Source organism: Patagioenas fasciata, chromosome 4, assembly GCF_037038585.1.
Source record: "Patagioenas fasciata isolate bPatFas1 chromosome 4, bPatFas1.hap1, whole genome shotgun sequence".
Taxonomy (NCBI): Eukaryota; Metazoa; Chordata; class Aves; order Columbiformes; family Columbidae; genus Patagioenas; species Patagioenas fasciata.
In genome coordinates, this window is record NC_092523.1 from 71,794,472 (window position 1) to 71,815,989 (window position 21,518).

At 40.5% G+C, this 21,518-nt stretch overlaps 1 protein-coding gene across 3 annotated transcripts in view; it reads right to left on the reverse strand.

The window, feature by feature from the left end:
- The window catches only part of UGT8 (UDP glycosyltransferase 8), a 44,522-nt gene extending 29,966 nt beyond the window's left edge, over positions 1–14,556 (reverse strand). The window contains exons 1-2 of one of the 3 annotated variants that reach the window (XM_071808111.1): positions 14,022–14,556; positions 11,026–11,113 (exon numbers count right to left, since the gene is read on the reverse strand). The gene's annotated coding sequence lies outside the window, so the exon portion shown is untranslated. The remainder of the gene's footprint in view (positions 1–11,025; positions 11,114–14,021) is intronic. The other 2 variants (XM_071808110.1, XM_065836807.2) reach the window with 2 other exon arrangements.
- Positions 14,557–21,518: the final 6,962 nt, after the last annotated feature.

The following is a 21,518-nucleotide window of genomic DNA, read 5'->3' on the forward strand; positions in this document are numbered from 1 at the left end:
ACAACAGAGGATGACGTGTTTCTCCAAAGTTCACAGTGTAACACCATTTTCTACCTCTATCCTAAGGCTTTCTGCTTAGGATGTGCCTCCATTAAATAAGATGGTTTAGTCTGAGCTGGTATATATCCTTTTATAATAGACGGTACAAAAATCAAAAGAAAAATCCAAATTTTCTTAAGTTTTTATAAAACCAACCAACTAAACAAAACATACCCCACAAAACTACAACTGAACTGAAGCCACTACTCCTTTCAGCCTAAAAGCCCTGAAAGCTCTAAAAGCAAAAACAGATATGGAGGGGAAGAAAAAAAGGCAGAGCAGATTTATATGAGTGAAGCCAACCGCTGCTGTAAAGAGTTCACCTACTGGAGTGCAGCAAGAAAAGTTAAATATTAAAGAAACACCAGGAGGTTAAACATTAAACCTATACCAAGGGCTCCTCGTAAAGTTAATGACCTACATGTGGCTTTTCAAATGAAAGAGAAAGTATGAGTTTTAGAGTGTGTTACAGAAAACCAAGCATGTCCACAGAAGGCTGCTGGAGGGGCGTTTCTGGCTGACCAAAAGCATTCTAAATCCTGCCTTTTTTTTTTTTTTAAGGAAATATTTTTCATTCACCCAGAAAGGCCAAGCAGGATCTAGTACAAGAAGTGTGAGTGCACAGAAATCAGTGGCTTTCAGAGGATCCTTCCCTTGCATTGTTCAAAGACCTGACACTTGAAAATGGGGCAATGTGGAAAGCAACTGAATGACATTGACATTTATATAAATTATATGAAAAAGTCTTAATGTCTAAACTGATATCATACAAGTGAACCACAGTTATACTTCAAACTTTAAAATGTTTTTAAAATAATTCCAATTAATTATGTAACAGTCAATTACAGTACTTGAATACATACCAAAGATTACATTTATTACCAATCCTTAATAAACTGCTAATCACTCTGTAATTAAAACTTACAAGCATGTTTGAGGGGTTTTTTTATGCTTTATACCCAAGCTGCCCACCTACTATTTCTGAAATCTCACAAAAATAATCATTTTCAAGCCAGCAATAACATTTTCAGTGTTTTTCTCCACGGCAGTGAGATCTAGAAGCAAAAGAGGCTCTCAAGCAGCTCTGTATGCAGCACAACTTGAATTCAAACTGCACAAATATTTATCATTACTGAAAAAACTAAATTGTTCTTATACGTCTGCACATACCATAATGATATAAAAAGAGTCCTTTTTTATTTATTAGCAATACGTAACGCTCTTGACCTCTAAAGAAGGAAATTTTTACAGAGACTGTGTTCAGTGATGCAAGTCGGTTTTTCAAGGTGCTCCCTTCCTTTCAGCTTTTCTTCAGATTTGCTAAAGTTTGTTGAGTTTGCCTGGGGGTCAGAAGACAAGGAGCTATGGCCAGAAAGGTGCCCTTCATACTAAACAGCATCCCTGCAATGGCAGCAAAGGAGCAATCTTTCCAGCTGCTCAACACTCCCACCTCACCCCAAGGTCTCCAGTTGCTCATTACAATTTAACAGGTGTGAGTACACATTAAAAGGAGCAGGCTTACTAACTAGATTTGCATTTGTGCAGTGTCACCTCTGCAGCCAGCCCCACCCTACCCTGCTCAACAACCGCATCTGCCACAGATAAACACATATTCTGTGTTTATACTTTTTTTAAAACAGTATGTGCTGTAGCTGCAAAAAGGGCACAGTCAAAAGGATGTTAAGTAAAATCCTGAGCTAGGTGATGAGTGAAATACAACTGGTTACTGACAGTGCTACGAACTCCCTCGAAAAACAACTGGCACAGCTCCTGGCTTTGGTTTACTACTGCTCTTAATAAAACAGAACCATTAAAGAGGATAAAGAGATGAGCACAGATCTATTTTACACAGTGGAGCATGAGACAGTTCAAAAAGCAGATTGTTACCTGGTGTGTTACTTGATTATTGAAGTCCCAGTCCTTCCCTGCCTACTCAAAATCCCATTGGCATTACCTTATTTTATGTGCAGATCTGTTTGCTTTAGCTGTTATTAAACATAGTTTTACAGATAAAACATGGTATCCAACCTTCACAGGCTTGTAAACATTTCAGTTAAGCAAACACAGAACCAAACCCTACAATGCTAGTTGCATGACCAAAGGACCTGTAACGAAAGCATTTTATCAAGCCTAAGATAGCAAAGGATGACTAACAAAAAGCACTTACAGTTAAGTATAAAGCTGAAAGAGGAAGAAAATATTCCAAGACAAATAAAAGGTTCTCTAACAACGCTTACAGGATGATTCCATGATAAAAATACATGCACTCAACCCAAATTTTAGCTGGACCAGCCACATGCAAGCAGCTGATGTTGAAGAAAAAAAAAATATACCTACATGCAAGCATGAATTCAGTGAATTTATGCAAAACTGGGGAAGAGAGAACAGAGAAGAGGTCATACTTTACAGTTGTGATGTCTTCCTAGACACCTCTTGAAACAATACAAATACTTTTTCAAGCCCCCCTCAAAGCACTTTAAGATTTAATACCAGTCCACATTAATATTTTTTGCCAAGCACCAAAGCAAGGAAATGCTACCAATGTGAAGAAATGCACTAACCAAATCACATATAACAACATATCTCAGGTCATCAAATTGTCATAGACACAGGAAGACTTTAATTAGCGGTATAACAGACAAGGATAAGGAAGACCACATTCTTCAAACTAAAAGTACAATTTGACACCTAAACCCTTTAATCTAGCAATTGTAAAATATGTTCTTAGTATATAATACTGCTTGCCGTACTGTACATGTTCTGTAGGTAATAGGAAATACTCCTCCATAATCCTTTAGGAACATTAAAGTGAATCAGGCAGGCCCATAAACTGACTTCAGGGAGCAGATTGCTGTTTAAGATTAGGAAGTAGCTGCTACTCAGCAACCCACATGCTGCAAACCAGACAAAAGCATCAGAAATGAGTGAATCAATACACAGAGCCTTGGAGCAGCAAGCCATAATATCATCCACAAAGAGGCTCTGATAACAGGTATTGAAAAACCTTCGGATTTATCTTCTTAAGTTTTTCCTACCACACATCTTGTTATTGATTTCAACAAGTTATTTTGTGTTGCAAGGTTTTAGATAAGTTCTAAGATTCGGCTTGTAACTACAGGCTCTTGGTTCAACCAAGTAAATTAAGAAATTGGTGGAAATTATTAGTAAGAAACCACATATGCATAAAGAAGAGGTAGCTTTTGCATTAACTTCATACAACTTCTTCAATTCTTCTATCCAATGACTGAGGTATTTCAATGAGCACAAGAATGCCACCTACACAAAGTGAGAGGGAGATTTATAGGCACTACAATGTCACTGTCACCATCCGTCAGAGACGTTCTGTGTCAGCTATGAAAACAGCTAATTAAGAGGGAGTCAAAAGCATATGCAATTTATGAAACCCTTTTTAGTAAAAACTTATTTGTGTAACAGGTTTCATCAAAAACTGAAGGATTTTACGTAAGCTTTTGTACTCCAGAGTTGTGGGAAAATGATTATAAAAATCCTCACACAAAAGGTAGTGAGGTAGAAGAGGCACTTATCTTCCATAACACATTTTACAGTTGGTACACAGAAATGTTTTTTCAATAGACATGCTAGCAAATTAATCTGTTCTAAAAAATTACATGGGAATAGAGCTGTTATGCAAGGCATAATGTCCTATTAACATGAATTTATAGCAAGTGACCAATCTAGCTAGCACTTTGCCACTGGCTTCCCAAAATAATTACTTTTAAGTGAGTCTTCATGGTTATGGAAAACAATCCTAAACTTCTGAACAGGTTGATTATATCTAAAAAGGTTATGGATTTACAAATATTATCTTTATTATTCTGTTAATATATTCTAAATTTATACAGGATTTGTAAAGATATTAACAGCAATACACTCAAGCTTTTAAACGAAGTCACTTGCAAACCATAGCAAGGCCAGCATATTTTGGGATGATAATACTGCAGTATTGACAGCATCAGTCAAGAAGAGATTTACCTGAGGATAAAGGATTAAAGCCTCATTCAGTATTTTCATAACACAAAGTATGTTACAACAGGACAAATGCACATTCTCCTTCACACAACTCGCATCTCTTAACATGAACTGAGTAAACAGTACGCAGTTAAAAATATATACTTTATTGAATGCCATTATTGTACCCATTTTCAAGACGCAGTTTAACTAACTGCATTAAAGTCAGTTTCATAAAGATTTTGTACCCTATGAAATGCTGGAGTTTGCAGACCTACCACATAAGCTAGTTAAAACAATTCAAAATACCTCAAGGATATACATTAACCCAAGCAAAAGTTAAAAAGGCAAGAAGATTCAAGTTCTCTTTTGTCCTGCTGTACACCTCAAATGGGGTAAAGTCGTTATAATCTATACATCTTTCACCTTACATACTAGGGATTCGCATTTGCAAATACTAGGCTACCAGTCAATATTTTGGTAAAACTGAGTGCTACTGCAAATTCTTTGGTAAGGCTTAGCCAGGCCCAGAACTGCTGCACGAACAAAACCCTTCCTGCTGCTGGTCTAGGTCCAAAGCAACACAGCAAGCCCAGAACAGGTAACCGGCTCCAGCATCCCAACAGCTGTGCTGTGTCCCCAGACCAGGAGCAGTGGGGAAAGTGGTGCAGAAACACATCAGTGGGACAGTTCGGGTCCCACTGTGCTTATAGCTCCAGGTCCTGCACCAGAGCAAAGCTGATCACGCACGTGGTATTGCAACAGAGTTGATGTGCTGTCCTGCGCCTAAGGACAAAGGAAGCACAGTGCAGAAACCCAAGAAACAAAAAGCCTGCTCCAAAACCTATGCACCTTCAAATGAGTGCAACCTGAGTCAGCGTGCAAGGAACTCAGATTTCTCTGCACTGGCTCTCCCTATTATGCAGGTCTTCCCCTTGCTGCCCACAGTGATTCCACCCCCAGCACCTTGGAAAGATAAATGCTGACTACATACAGTGAAAAAGCCATTTGAAAGCGAGACACGTAAAGTCCTTGTGAAGGGATTTGTCTAGTTCATCCAAAACAATGTGACAATGTTTTCTGGCAAAATATACGTCTTCCTCACAGGTACTGTGAATTCAAAGACGACACTGTATTTTGGCACCAACGTACAAGACCTTTCCTCCATGTACTGAGATGCGAGAGTAACGTTTCTCAACCTTCTCCAGCCCTTTTGCACCACAAAGCAAGCAACCAGAAATAATGTTGTGACATTGGGGGGGGAAGGGTATTAACACAGAGAAGTCAACAGGTTACTCCACATTTCCTAGAGACACCAGTGCTGCTTAAGATGTTATTTACTGGCACACAGACTGCGGGCCCTGCTCCTGCTGCGCGACACTGCGCTGCCCAAAAGAATCCAGTAACAGAATAACTCAGCACAATCTGCTTCACACTGCACAATCAAGAGCTACAGGAGTAAGTGCAGGAAGAAAAAGAAGAAAATCTTTTATGCGGAGAGAGCAGGGGGCATGAGTGTCACAGCAGCAAATGTAGAGAAAGAGGCTTCTCCAGAGGGGTTGGAGCTGCCCAGGAAACATTCCCTTTCACACTGGCATCAAAAGACAGGTTGAAATACCAGCTGAGCAAAGTACTAAGAAAGAAAAAGTGAAAAAGAAAAAAACCTGACTGCCTGATTTTAAACACTTTCATCAGTGACAGATTCTCTTTTGATAAAATGACCCGCTGAAGAACAGGTTGAAAGAACCTGCAAGGCACAACTTTGTAGTAAGTATAATTTGTTGGTGTGAAAAACACAGCCTATAGTTATAGGCTACCACCACACGGGCATGAAATTTGTCTCATAAGTGAGCCTCAGGATCTGAAATGTTAGTTTTACTGGGATTTTATTCTAACCATAATAATTGTTTGGGAGGATGCTTCATTTTTCACTACAGCTAGCTTCAGCTTGGTACAAGCTCTCCCTGGTCACGCCATCACATGACACCCAAAAGCCTTGAATGAATTTCTTTGTTCAGTTTCTGACTTCATCTTATAGAAAATTACATTTTAATAAGACACACAGAATCAGGAGAGGAAGTATAGCAGGTCCTTTCTTCAATGGGAAATACAACTTTATTCAAAGTTGAAATACATGATTTAATAATGTTTTGCTCTTATTCAGCTTAATTAAAATAACTGAATTGCTCTCAAGACTATGCAGCAACACATTCCGTCGATGTTCAGCTTGTTCAGTCCATCATTAGGTTCTGTTTTGATATTTACAGGTAGGTTTTATAACTACAAGTTAAAGCAAATGCTTTCAGATGTGTGTTTTCATAGTGTCTGCTTTGAACTACTTCCTACTATGATTCAGTAGTTAGAATGAAGATAAAAGTATCATACTCAGGCTTTTCTCTCTACATAATTTAATCCCCAGACCACGGAATTTATCAGAATGAGACAGGACAGAAATCAACTCAGGAACCTTCTGGAAAGGTGCTGACTACAGTCCAGGAAGGGTTAAGACAAGACTCAGGGGTGTTTTTGCAGTAGCTGTATAAGCATTTTTAAATACACAAACTTCCTGCCAATTTACAATATCAGTAGTTGACTAAAAACAGATTATAACTTCAGAAAGGAAAGGATCTAAAGATAGGGTTTGTGGGGGTGGTGGTAATAAAAGTAACATTTTCAGAAATAGCCTGAGAAGGACAATCTGTTCATTTTCAAATATTGGAAAATAAATAAATAAATAGATAGATCCAAAGGTTGCAGAGGATCAGGATAAAGATGACTTGCAGCTCTAAGACTATGATTCACAGAGGATGACCGGGGTGTAAAACCAAAACAAATAAACAATAAACCACATAGATGTGCATCAAGTGATTGTATACGTGCACATGCACGTGTTCTTACCCAGCAAAAGTGCACCTTCTGGGACATGGGAAGATCGTCCTCCACTTCTGGTAAGAAACTATAACCTTTTGAAGACCGTCGCTACAGCCTAACAAACACTGGAACTACAGCCCTGCTGTGGACTCTCAAGTTACTTCACTAGTAAACAGCTTAAAAATTACGGTAACAATGTAGGATCAACCAACAGCTCACATCTACAGACTTTCAGGCCCTACAAGCAAAGGATGCCCCAAACCCCAGATTTGTCTACCTAGTCATGTTACTAAAAAACACCTTAAATTTTCCACTTTATAGTGGTGTAAAGAAAAACTTTGGTAAACAAAACTTTCCACAAGCACTTTATACTTGATTTCTTATGAGAAACTTCTGTGCTCAGGGATCAAACACCACACATACCTACATACACCTCTTCAAATTTAGTCTCTTTGAATCCACTGAAATCTCCCAGGTAAAGGAAATAACATTCTTCCAAGGACCAGCAAGGCTTAATCAAGGCTCTAATTCTGCAACAAACCTTTCTCAGTATTTACAGTACACTGATGTACAAGTTTTAGACTACTGTGACAGTCTCCTCCAAGCTCACCCAGGCATGAGGATTAGTGGAAGAGAACCCTAGAAAACACATAAGAGATTTGAGATCTTTTTTGCCAGCAAGGTGTAGAGAAGCAGCACGACTGGCAGGGCCAGCAGCCTGCTTCATTGAGTACCAGCATGGCAGGTTTCCTCTATGAAAAAACAATGTGCCTCTTACACCACAATACCATTTGCAGCCAGCACTTCCTATGGCCCATTAACTATAAACACAACTTCAGCTGGTGCCCTGAGAACCATCAGTCACATACAAAAGCCAGACTTGGCAACCAGGCAGTAACCCATTAAAAACAAGAGTTTCCCAAAAAATTGCAGAGATTGGAGTAGTTGTTTCCATCTTAGACAATCCACCTTGCAGGTCTTCCCATTTAGCTCCATAGCCAAACTCCTTGCCTATCAGTTTGCCATTACTGGAGGGAACAGTAATTGCAGCTTAAAAAATTCAGACTGACACTAGAAAAATCTTTTCCATTGCAAGAGTGGTGCAGCACCCTAAACTACCACCACAGTTCAATAACGGCTGTTGAAAGGAGAAGGGAGAAGCCAAATTAAGTGCTCACTTGAAATAATATTTCATTAAAGAATTTTTCAGCAGTATGAAATGTTTATGTATTGGGCACAACATCTTCCATGATGGCATTGCTACTCCTATGTCTATTTCCCACTCCGCATCTTAGACAAAAAACTTTTAACCAAACAACAGTGGGGCAAGGAAAAACATTATTTTCCATGAAACAAAACCAGACCCAAATTGATAACTAAATCTGCATTTGCAATCGGTTCAGAAACAAGTGTAGCCAAGAGAAGAGACACAACTGCAGTGAGAAGAGCAGATTCCCCTTGCAGACACTGCACGCTGCAGAAAGCACATCCAGCTGTGCTGCTGGGTTTGACAGCTGCACTGGGCCCCTCCAATGTACTTCCCACTTCACCTCAAAAGCCACCTGTGCACCTACCTGGTGTTTAAATTATTCTACTTAAAGCAGTATTCTGGCCAGAATGCCTGTTTCTAACCCAAACTTCATTCAGAGAAACATGCCCCTTTGATCCCGTCACAGTGCAAACTAGAAAATGCCCAACATTCCTCTGGATTTGAAAATTTCTCATTCAAAACATTAAATTTGGAGGACAACAATGATATCCTGAAAAGAAAGGTAAAGGCAAGCAACAACACATGAGTACTGGCCATGTTTTTTTTAATGCTAGTATTTTTGTTGGAAGTTTATACAACTAAGTTTTAAATATAATACCTTTATTTTATGAATTGGTGTTCTTCGCATTAAATTACAAAGCCTGCCTAACTCATTTGACTTAAGGCAGATAACTTCCAACTTCCAAGCTGGTTAGGGGGCAGAAAAAGCATCAAATTCAGCAGATTTAACTGCATTTTAATCAATATCTTCACAATTGAGGCCCTGAATTTCAGAATTTAATGTTTGAAGGTTGTGCTAGAGCTATGCTCTCAACGCTCATCAATGTATAAAATAACTCTTTTAAAACTAGTGTTGATGTATGGACGAAAACATTAAGGAACTCAGGTGGTCCTCTACCTTCTTTGTTCACATCGCTGCCTCCCCTTAAATGTACTAAAAGACAACCTTCGTAATTTTTTTGCTTGATTTTTTAAAAGCTCATTGTCTCACCAGGGCATCAAGGCTCATTTCCAACTCAGTTCAGAACCTGAAGCTGACCCAAGATTTCCTATTAATTTCCCCTTCAGTTATTGAGTAGGAAAACAGTCTTAAGTCACTTATTTCTATATTTATTTGTCCCCCTATACAAATAAAATTATGTGCATGACAACTGGGCTATGTAAGAGAAATTGTCAAACAAATCAGGTTATCACTACTTTTTGCAACTCTGAACTGCAGAATTTAGAAAACAGTCATCTGCATTGTCTTTCAACTCCCTCTTCCACACCTTAAATCATAACTGGTATAGTTAGCTGTAAAAATGCAAAGTTTGGTGGTATTCTTTCCATTTACCATCCCTTCTTCCCCATAAAAGCCCACATTCTGGACTGGTTTAGTAGCTATTAATTTTCTAAAAAAAAAAAAAAAAATTAAAAAAATCTACGGCTTCAAAGAGTTCAAGGCTTAACAAGGACACCGAAAGTGTTCCTTAGTTGCAGATATAATTATTTGGGTGTACTGTTTCTAACAGCTAAACAATTATGTTATTTCATTAAACCAAAGGTAACATCATCAACTCTTTCTATACTTAGGAATTAAAAACACACATAAAACTCTGTGTTAGAAACTAAAAGTCTCAAAAGCTTCCAAAGAAAGAACTCGCTACTGTTCCAATTCATGGCTCCCAGTCAAGAACTGTAGCATGAAATCTTTCATGTAATTAGCAAAATAAAATAAAAAATAATTTTAAAATAGCATGGTGTGATTATGTAACAGCAAAAAAGGAGTTTTTAGTAACTGAAAATTATTTTCCTATTAGATGATAAAACTTTATGAAGAAAAAAAAATTAATGGACTTGCAACGAAAAATCCTGGTGATCAATTTCCAAGAGGTTTTCTTTACAAATTTACAGACAATGGAGTATTAACAGCACCTCATACACAGAATACTTAAGATACATACATCCTAAATACTTCAAATATTTTGTCAAAGGGTACAAGAAACCTTATAGCACAACTCTTGTAAATTTACTCCAAGTATAGTTGTCCTGGGGGAGAAATGGAAAAAACATCACACATTTTAGGACAGAGAATTTTATTAAATGGTTCTAGTGTATTTTACTTCCTGGAAAACAGGGCAAAGAGCCCTCTACAATGTCTATTCACAAATACTTTGAGCTGTATTAGAATATCAGTTTTCAGCCCAGACAGTTTCTAAAATTTAAAAAAAAAAAAAAATCCATGCTGAAAATTGAAAAATAAAACTGAAAAATAAAAATCCCAACAAAAGAAGGTGAATGATTACGAACACTTCCAATGTATCAGCATTTCTCAAACACAATCCTTTTCTTAAATATCACTCTAATACCGAAACAGTAATAAAAGCATCTCTGTTAAGAATCAGGATCTGGAGAGAAAAGGTATTTCATTTAGTAAGCACCTCTTGAATATGATCTTACAACAAAGATCTCAATAGCTTTTCATACTGTAGTGTGATTTTCTAGTAAGTAACTGAGAAGGGACTCACTCAAGATGGAGTAAACTGACACGAATTCTTGGTACTGTTCTAAAGGAAGCAACCTGACTAAAACAGTGACGTGGAAAGCAGCACTTTTAAGAGCCCAAATCAGAAAACAAAGGAAAATAGGTGCTGCCAGTAAAATACTCAGCAGTTAAAGTCAGAAATAACATGGTTCATTCTCAGAAACATCAATTAGAAAATAATTATGTCAGGATAGGCAACTGTTGCTACACTCAATTACTTGCACAACATTTTTGAAGCAGCAGGAGGAGTGTTCCAGCAAAACACATCATCTGTACAACTCTCAACAGACACAGAAAAGGCCATACACAAAACTATGCTCAGTGGCATTGTTTTATGGATAACAAGGCTTACCACAGCACCTTCTCACTCAGTGACGGCACATGTAGCAATACAGCTACCACATGGAGAAGACTTTGATAAAGTTGGGTTTTTTCCATTCCTGGAAATAAAACATATTGCTAGAAATCAACCAAGTCAATCTGTAGCAAATTATAAATGGCAGAGAATTAGGGGAGGTCCTCTCACTTCTTCTTTACAAACTAATCAGACTATGTTGTCATGAGCCACCGCACCCCCAGCATTTGTATACTAACCCTGTAGAATTCCTGCAGGTAAACTAACACATTTATCATTCCAAAGGGTCAATTTGGGTAACATGACCTCTAAAGTGTTTTAGATCTGATAAATGCGGCATTAACATTTAATTAACATGGTAGTTCTGACTACCTTCCATTTCTCTAAACAATAACTAAAAGAGGTGAGTTTACCATAGGGTACCAATCTGAGTTATGACAGAGTCCTGCTCTGATCACAGGCCAAGCCTAATCTGTAGCTGCAATGACTGTCAATGAACTACAACACCTAGTAGTCATTCACTACGCTGGAGTTGCCACTAGTGTATAAAACCAACCCACTGCTTAGTTAGCACCTCCTTGGTGAGTCTGCTGCCCTCCACTCCATTTGACCAGGCAAGGAGAGGACACTTACAGAGCACAGGTGACACAACCCTGCATTGTCTCAGATGCCCTCTCCACAAGCCCCAGTTAGTCCCATAGGTTTCTCCATCCAAATCCTACTTCAGAATAACCCAACTGCTTAGAGCGCTTTAAGAATATAAAATGTAAAGGGCATTTACAAAGCACTCTAAAATGATTCTCACCTTAGAGTCTATATACTTAACAGACATACATGACAAAGTAAATAATTTTCTTTCCGGACTTCCTACAAGGAGCTTCTGTTGATGGCAAATGTTGTGCAAAAGTCAAGAATAAAATGCAAGCATTTCGGGCCAATCAGTCGATTCCTAGTATTTCAACAAAAATATTTTCACAACAGCACAAAGGCCATCTGAAATAATATGAGGCTCTAGCAGGAACTGGTTAGTAGTTTTGAAAAAAACAGCCAATGCAGTACCCTGTGTTCAGCCTGGATCAATGACTAAAACAAGAGCACAAAAACAAGGAAATGTGAAATAAAGGTAATTACTTATTACGTTGAGGCTATAAAACTAAATATGTAAGTGACCTTGTGTGACAATTGCCTGGAGAACGAGGCAGGGAGCTTCAGACTGGAAGTGTAACCAAGACAATTCTTGGAATAAATGTCTAAAAACAAGTGATATTACATAAATTATTCCCAAAACTAAGTCACCTAGTCACAACACGAAAAACAAAATTATTAGTTTGAAGGTGTTTGTTTGGAGGGAAGACCTTCATGGACCTCTACTATTAAAGTTACCCACTGCTGTCCATCCCCAGGCAACTCCGGTGAGCATGCAAAATGCTCTGCGTATTTTTTAATGATTTCCTATTGTTCCACAGTCACTAATAAAGTATGTAAAAAAGTAATAAAAACCAAGATACTATTTCATAGCTGTTTAAATACCACAACTTTATTGGCATATTCCCTTAAAGGTTTATGCTTAACTCTTTCTCTCCTTTTTAAACCCACCGGGGAGGCAGAGCAGCAATTATGCAATTTTCTTTCTTCAAAGGCAAGACGGTTCTGATTGAAACTCTGTTAACGTTCAGCACACTCGAGGCACATCCCAGGCCAAGTACTCACATGCAGGTCCCTCACATTACAAGTTTGCAGACAGGTAATAAAATATTTATTTGCCATACACAAGCAAATGTAGCTGCCCGACTTATGTAACTTCAGGATGGCTGTGGCAGTGACAGCCCCTCACGGCAATACCCAAGGCCAAGTAACGGCTATGATTAGTTAGTATAAAGGGTCAAAGCGAAACACAAGGCTGAACTAAGGCAAAGTGGGTGCCTGACAGTAACCGCACCCCCCCACCTCCCGCCCGGGCTTGCGGCAGCGCCGGCCCGAGCGCCCCGGCTGCGGAGCGCCAGGTAACGCGCGCCGGCCGCGCCAACGGTCGCTGCCAACGGTCGCCGCGCAGGCCCCGGGCAGCCCCCTCCCGGCACGTACTGTCACCGCTCGCTTCATCCCCCGAGCTCCTCCGAAACGCCGGGCTTCCCGAACACGAGTAAGTGTTCGCTTCGGCGGCCACGGCCCCGTCCTCCTCCTCACACGGGCTCAGGGGGCTCAACTTCTTCAAGGCGCAGCATAGGCACCTGACCGGGCCTCCGGAGCGGGCGTGGGGCGCCCCGGCACCCCTCTGCGCCTCTGCCCGCACTCACCGCTGCGGCAGCGGGGCGGGACAGACCGCCCGCCCCGGGAGGCCGTGCCACACAGGTGCCGTGCCCGACGCGCAGAAACCCGCTCCTGGGGACAGTGGGGCTCCTGCCGCGCTCCCCTCCAAAACCCTCCTCTATGGTAGCAGCCCGAGCTCACCTCTGGCTGAGGGCGGCGAGAGTGTCCTTTTTCGCCTAGAAATGACGCCCCCTCAGCACCTCTGCAAGGGCACGGCGCTCGCCTCCCCGCCCTCCCCAACTCCCGGGTCACACCGTCCCCTCCGCGCCGCTCCCCTTGCTCAGGGACACCGCATCGCCACGGCCTCCCGGTGCCCTGCGGCTTCTTTCTAGGCAGCCCGCGGTTCCCTCACCCCCTCCGCACCCTCCAGCCCCTCCGCCGGCGGTGATGCAAGGCGCCCGGGGCTTTCTCTTGCGTTAAGGGGAGGAAGGAAGGAAAGCAAGCAGGGGCAGAAGGGGGGCTGAAAAAAGCAACAAGGTGAAACGACAGCCTCCCTCCTCCTCGCCCACCACCCCACCGCCGGTGCCCGGGCAGGGACCGGGTGCCCGGGCAGGAACCCTCCGCCCTCCCGGGGGCCGAGCGGGCCGCCCCCGCCTCTCGGAAGGGGGGCGCCGGAGCCGGGACCGCCTCACCCTGTCCCCCGACCCCCTCCCGCTGCCCCCGGGGGTATTAACGAGCTCCCTCACCGCTATCCCTTCAGGGCCGTTTCTCTGCGTCGCTGCCTCTGGTAACGAGCCGAAGCCTGGAGCAAACCGCTGTTCGGGGCTCCGCTTGCCGCTCTTTTCCTTCAGCTGAGCGGGCGCGGGGGCTGCGCGGCTCCGTCCGGCCCGGCCTGAGGCCCTTGCTCCCGCAGGAGCCCCTCCGCTGCGGCGCCGGGCCCGCCTGTCCCCTCCGCCCAGGCTCTGCTGCACCTGCTGGGGGGCTGGGCTGCTCCTGCGGTGCGGCCCGAGAAAGGAGAGGGCACCCTCGCTCCGTCCTCCCTCAACTTCTCATCACTTTCCTCTGCCCCCGCTCCGCTCCGTCGCGCTGCCGCCCCGGCACCCCACCGCCCGCCGGCCGCATGCACCAGCGCTGCCGTCGACCCCCGCGGAGGTGCTGCCGCCGGGCCCCTCGGCCAGATGAGGAAAGGCTCCCCTCAGCCCTTTCCCCTCGCTGGCGCGGAGAGCGGCCGTCCTGCTCCCCAAGCACGCTCCCGCCCCATGCACTGCCCCGGCTCCCAGGGCAACGCGGAGTTCCTGGCGGGGCAGGTCCCCTGTGCCCGCCTCTGGCGGGTGGGACCGGGGCCGCCCTCCGCCAATCAGTCCGGGTGCGGCGGCGAGGCCGCGGGAGGTATCGCCGGGCCCGCCCGCAGGAGCGGCCGAGGTGCTCGTCCTGTTTCGTCGGGGGGCTTCGCGGCTCCTCTCGTGTGTGCCGGTAGCCCAGCACGCTGCCGTGTATGTGCTGAAGCACATGTTGCGAGGCGCGGGGGATCTGCAGGGCACAAGCCGGCACCCCTGCGGGAATCTTGATCTCCGCCTGTCGTAGCCGTGAGGGGTGTCTCGACGGAGCCGTGCTTTAACATCGATTCTCCTTTTCTAGCTTTGTTTAAAAAGAAAACACACAAATGCTCAAAAACTGCTAAGCCTTTGGTTTCCCACCGCTTCATTGGAGCTAAACGCAGTTGCCTGATTGACCTTGGCTACTGAACTTATACACGGTCCTTTATTTCCTCCTTCCACAGGGAAAGGTGGTCAGCTTGCTGCTGCTTTGGTCCCTGCTTGGGGAAAGCTGAATAAAGGGATGTAATATTCTTATGTCTCCTGTCCTTCATCATCCTGGTAAAGACCTACGAGTGTCCTTCCAAGCCACCACCTGAGAAAGTTTAAATAGAAACGGTAATTCTTCAATTAGTTTTGTGGGTGTGGTGGGTTTGGTTTGGTTTTGGTTTTTTGTTTTGGTTTTTTTTTTTTGATTGTTTGTGTTTGTTTGTTTTTGTTTTTTCTGTAGTATAATAAAAGTGTAATTTCATAACTAACAAAGTTCTCTGAAAAAACAAGATTTGCCCCCTGCCTGCCATGCACTTTAAAACCCATACTTTCCTCCTGCTTGCTTCAAGTTCAAAACATGTTTTACAGACCCACTGAGGTAAATGCTTCTTTCTATAATGAACTTTAAGGGAAAAGATGTTCCAGACAGTCTTTCTGATTTCACAGATCAAGTTACTCCTTTAATAAAAGTGAAGGTTTAAGTTTCATCAGACAAAACAAGAAAGTTAATGAAAATCAAATGATAAGTTGAGATGCATGATAAGAAAACTGAACATAAGCTTTAAATTGATCTCCATTCTAGTAAAGGTGGCTTGCAATAGAAAATGAAACATTAGTTTCATTCAAATTAATTCATTTATTTGGGACAAGGAACTTCTTATGTTATTCATTATAGAGCCTTTGAAAAACTCTGCTGTTTCTTACATATAAAATAAATCATTACAGTTTCTCAAATCTCATGCCCAAATTGATATCTAGTTAACAGTAAATTAGCTGTTAGGCTTTAGTAGGTGATACTCAGATCCTACAAGCTAATAGTGGCCTTTGGCTTTGAGATGCATATTGAGCCTCTAAAAATGAGGTTCTGAAGTTGGATGTCCCAGAATCAAGCATACAGAACCCCTAATGTGTTGATAGTTTTAGTTACTTCCAAGCAAAATAAATTTCAAACTCTAATGCTAATTGAAGGCAATAGGTAATAGTTGAATAAATTCAGCTCCTCTTCATATCTAAACTGGCTTCTTGTTCCAGTGGATTTAGTAAAATACAAATATGGCAGAGCCATTCTTAGGTTAACAGTGGCTTTAAGTCTAGATTTGAACCAAGTGTACATGTTGTTCAGACTTCCTTGAGATATGTTGGTATCTCCTGCATGTTTATGAGTATTCTTGTTGTTTCTTTGGTAGCAGCTTTAATAAAGCTGTTCTTGCTGTGGATGTAACAATGCTGAAAAGTACCAATTAGTGCAATGACCTGGGGAATTTTATTGAAATTACTTATTAGACCTTGGTAAAAAATAGAGTGTCTTTTCACAGAATGTTGTACTGAAAATGTCTCACAGCAATGGTAGCATTTTGAATTTAATTACTGTGTACTATTTAATACTAACTCAGGAAAGAATGTTACTTTAGGAGCTTTTTTTATTCATCCCACATCTTCTACCTTTACTGCCATTAAGTCAGAGTTGCTTGATATTATCAATGTTTTGCCTTCTCATTTTCCTATCTTCAGCAGACTGGCACAGGTCAGATAAAACATTGTCTTGAAAATTAATGTGTTCAGAGTTAATGATTTCCTCATAAGATTGTAGATTTATTTGAACATGATGTACTGATCTTTCTTCAGTGCAAGTATTTCCACTCAAAGTACGTGATATTGTCCTGTCTTTGCCTGTTCTGCTTACATACTATTGCAAAATTGTTTTTATTTCAAACTTCAGAAGTGCATATAATTTTGTATTCAACAGTTTTGGATTTCTTTCAAGCATGATTTTTTTTTTTTTCATTTGAGAGAAGCACTGAAATACACGGTGTTTTAGAAAGACAGACCCGATGTGTGAGACTGTTGCCTCAATGTTGTCCATACAGAAGGTGGAGAGAACATAGAGCATTTATTAAAAGGCTACTAAAGCTTAATAAGTCATTAAACTGTTTGTGAATTTTTGTGTAATTGTAACATGTTGACATCATGAAATATACTGCTTTGAAATTGGGTCCATATTTTTTAAACACCCTGTATATGGTATCTAATGTTACAATAGTGCCTGATCTCAAAGAGGATGTCTTTGAGTCAGAAGAGTATCAAGCTTGAACGCTCAGTATAATCTCAGTTTACAGAATGTAACACAGAAATTCTGTGCTGCAAAAATTTTGGCATCTTCAATTTCTAAATTGTGATAAGGAAATAGGATTGAAATGAAGAAATAAAAAGTCACAAAAGGCTATATATGTGAAGCATTTTTAATCTTCATTAAAGTTTTGCAGAGCTAATAAACACTTCAAAAGTGTTTTTGAATAACCGCATATTGTTGTCTGAAGGGGCACTTTCATACTATTTTTCAAGAGTGGAATTTTTCATTTGCTTTTAAGTTGGACACCAATGTCAGCAAAGTTGTTTTTACTAACTGAGGAACAAGAAATGCATCTTGACATGAAATGTTTCTCAGAGGGATTTAGAATTTGACTCTGTTGGATGAAGGCAAGAGTGCAGCAGCTGGAGAGCACCGTTTCCCGTTATGTTTTCTTCCCGCTCGAATTTTCCATCATAGTCATAAGAATACAGAAATATTACACTGTTAATTCCAGATTTGTGTCTCTCAATCTGGTTGAGTGGACAATGTATGGAAGTTAAACTGTCCCTTGTGCTGATTTGCGCTGGTCTCTTGGCAAAAGTGAGAACAATTTCCCCAGTAGATTTCTGGATCATGATGATTCATGTACAGTTCTTCACGTGCACAGTTCTCTCCTAGTCCCGTGATTGTTTTGATTATACATGCCCATACTTTAAGAGTTTCCACTGAGCAAAGTACTACTTCTGTTGTAACTCATCTAAGATACAGTGTTAGCTAATTTTGCTTGTTAATTGGTATGCCATAATAAGCAGCCAAACTGATTTATTTAAATAAGTTTTTTTTGTTCTATTGCCTTCCCAATTTTCCAGATGGAACTAATCATCTGAAATGTATATTACCTAGTCTAACTGCAGCACTACCAGACAATCATCTCTTCCACATGTGCTTGCTGTGTCTTGTGACCTTGTTTGCAGATGCATATAAACACAATAGAGGTGCCTTTGCTGTAGGCAGCTGTTGGCCTTATCTCATATAATTGACACTAACACAAAAGTGACATTTATTCTACCTATATAGGTGACTCTTGTAACTGTATATTACAGCTATGTATGGTGGTTCCCAATTGTATGATCACACTATGTTTTGTGGATCTTTTAAGTGTGAAATGGTAATTTCTAGTTAACTGATGTGTATCTGGGTAGCAGTAGGATGTGGGGCTTCTCCATCACTCTTACCTACAGAAGAAACCCATTACGCACCCACAGTTGTTCTCTCAGTGCAGCCTGTGTGTTTACAAAACATAACGTTCCATACCCTTGAAAAGAAATTTTAATGAAGGAAGAAGGATTAATTTCTAAACAAACTTAACTGAGATTGCATCTCTTACTATTCTTTGTCTGGCAGTACAATAACTTTCTGTGGAGATTTTTGTTTTGAGTGTTTTTTGACCACAGACTCAGAAAATTTTCATGTAGAAAAGTGTTAAAACTATTCATGCCATTTCACTGTACCTTATTATGAAGGACGTACTGTGCTTAGAGAAGGTACAGAGAAGAGTGCTTACACTGTTAAAGGGGATTGAGCAGCTGCCTTAAAAGTAAAGGCTGAAGTAGCTGGAACTCTTCAGAGTGGAAGGGAAACAGCTGATGGTTGATATGGTCAAGATTTGCAAAACCATGAAGGGAGAAGAGAAGGTAGATACACAGCTGTTACTAGATACTGTAATCCAAGAACCAGGTGGACTAATTGCAGCAAAAAAGCAGCTGAGCTTGATTTTTTTTATTACCACAGGAAGTTAGGGAGGCAAGCTGTTTCAGTAGGGTCACAAAGGAGAAAGCAGCGTCATAGGCAATAAGTCTATAAAAAAAATCTTTAGAGGCACAGGTTTACCCTGTAATTGTCCAAATACAATAATGGAAAAGCCTGGGTGAGTAATAGAGGGATTGATTATAGAAAGTGGCTGTGATCTTTCTGAAGGATTTTTTTTTCCTACTGTCAGAAGCTGTATAGTGGCCTAGAGGGGCTTGTTTTGCCCGTGGGGAGAATGTTCAACTAGGCTACATACAAACTCATGAATTGAGTCATTTTTCACTAGTTTTGTGCTGATTTAGACGGAGTTCTGTTTATGAGATTGTAGTTGGAACATGGTAAGACTCTTTGTGGTTTTCTTACTGTTAGGAAATGGAGATAAGTGCGCTCTTAGAAAATCTGGGCTCTGGAAAATTAAGCTATGTTCCTGTCTTAGCATTGTGGAGTCTTAAGTTAGTATAGATGTTGAGTTGAAATGTCATTAGAAGGCAAGAAGTGCTAGGTATAGTGTAGATATTTGTTGACTTAGTAGGGTTTTATTTATGTTGCCTCCTCTGGTGACTTTTTGTTTATATTTAGCTGTGATTCACTGAAGTCAGCCCAAAACCTGTAGAACTCTCTGTATCATTCTCACATTTTAATATTAGTCTTCTGATATTGCACATTTAGTTGCTTCTTGAATTGTGCAATAACCTGTTTCTGGTCATGCTTTTGAAAAGGAAGGTAGATGGTTATTTTTATTCGTCTGTTGAAAAATTGTTTTAAATTCAATTTCGGAAGAAAAGTCATCAAGTGTATTTTTAAAAGTTGCACATGAAAAATCATGCAAAAGGTTTTATTATTATTGTTTGTATCCATAAACTTCTGGTTTTAGTTATACTCTTTAATTCTTTGGGAGTTGAAGTTAGAGCTGAAAACTGAAAAGCTCTTGGCATCATTCAGGTGGATGTTCAAATGCTGGATGATTGTTATATCTCTGACCAAGCTGGTTCATGTAAACTCAGAAACCATCTGTGTGATTTTAGGCTGATTAAAATACTGGGTTTTTAGTTGCAATTAAAAATGTTATGTTACTTACAAATGTAATTTGTAATTTTGCAACTTTCTAAACTGTGTTCATATAATGCTATTTACCCCTCTTAAAAGAAGAGCAACAATTTTATCTCTTAAGTTTGAAGAAAAGTAAACCTAACATATATTGGTGATAGTTTTTTGTAACTTGAAAGTATCAAAAGGTGTTCAAAGTCTATTACCTGATGGGGCTTGCTTAATCTGATTAGTTTGTTAAAGAAGCAATTACAAAATACTGCCACAATAAAGGTTTTCTTAGAAGAAGGAAAAAAAAAAGTCTTTTAAATAGTTAGCAAAGCTTGGAGCTGGTACTAATTTTATACATAACCAATGCAAGTAGCTTTTTCAGAACCAAGTGATGTTCTTTTGGTTCATATTATTTACATATTGTAAAAAGTACTGAGTTCAAAATCTGACTGCAGAGAGAGTAAATCAATCCAACAAGATGCCTAAATGTACTTTGGCTTTAAATTTCCTTGATAAGTGACTTTAGGAAGTACTGTTTAGGCTTGCAGATACAGTTACAACTTAAATCATACATGATGGTAAGCTGCGGTTTGTGTAATTTTCCGGTATGAGCAGAAAAGGTTAGTAGTATATGACCATAAATAAGATAATTAATTATGTTTGGATACTCTACTAAAACATGTCACTGTTTGGCTGGAAGAAACAAGAGGGCAACAAAACAAATGTATTACTCCAGCAGTAGTTTATTATATTTGGTTCTTGCAACATTTCTGATTAATAGGAGCACAGTCTTACCACACCTACTAAAAAAAACCTACCAAACCCAAAAAGCTCTGTTCATCTTGTTTGTTCTCCTTACCTCATCTGAAATGTGAGAGTAATGAATAGAGCTAACACGTAAAACCTCAATAGGGATCCAAGGAAGTAGTTAATTTACCTGAGATCTAGCTGGTCATTCGATACTGGGATAATTGAGAGGGGTGTGGTACGGTGCATATATGTATGTTTTCTGTTTTATAAATGGTTGTGCAGAGTATTCATAGCCTTAATTGTAGAGTGGCAAAAGCGTGACAAAACAAATCCTCATTAATCTCCTTTAAATGTAGTTCCGCGTTTCTCTGTCTCATGCAGGTGGGTAGTTTTCTTTTTTTTTTCCTTCTCTCCCCTTTTTTTTTTTCTTCCTGTTTTCAGGAGCAAGAGAAGATGACTAGGCCATATTGGGCTCACTCGTGTTATGTCTTTGTATTCAAAAAATGACGCGAAGCGGTAATCTGGAAACATTTGCTAAATAGCATTAAAGTCTGCAAGAAAGAACAATTTGTGTCTTTCCTTAGATGTCTGAACACGTCTTCTGTCTCCTAGGACAGTGCTCTAGATGCATAATTATAGGCTCTACTTGGTAAACTAATAATGGCTGTAACCTTTTGTACCTTTTCCATTTTTACATAAAAGTACTCTGTTTTTAAGATGAGCTTGATAAGTCTATGAAAGGCATTGTAGGACTGAGTTCCTGCAAGAGC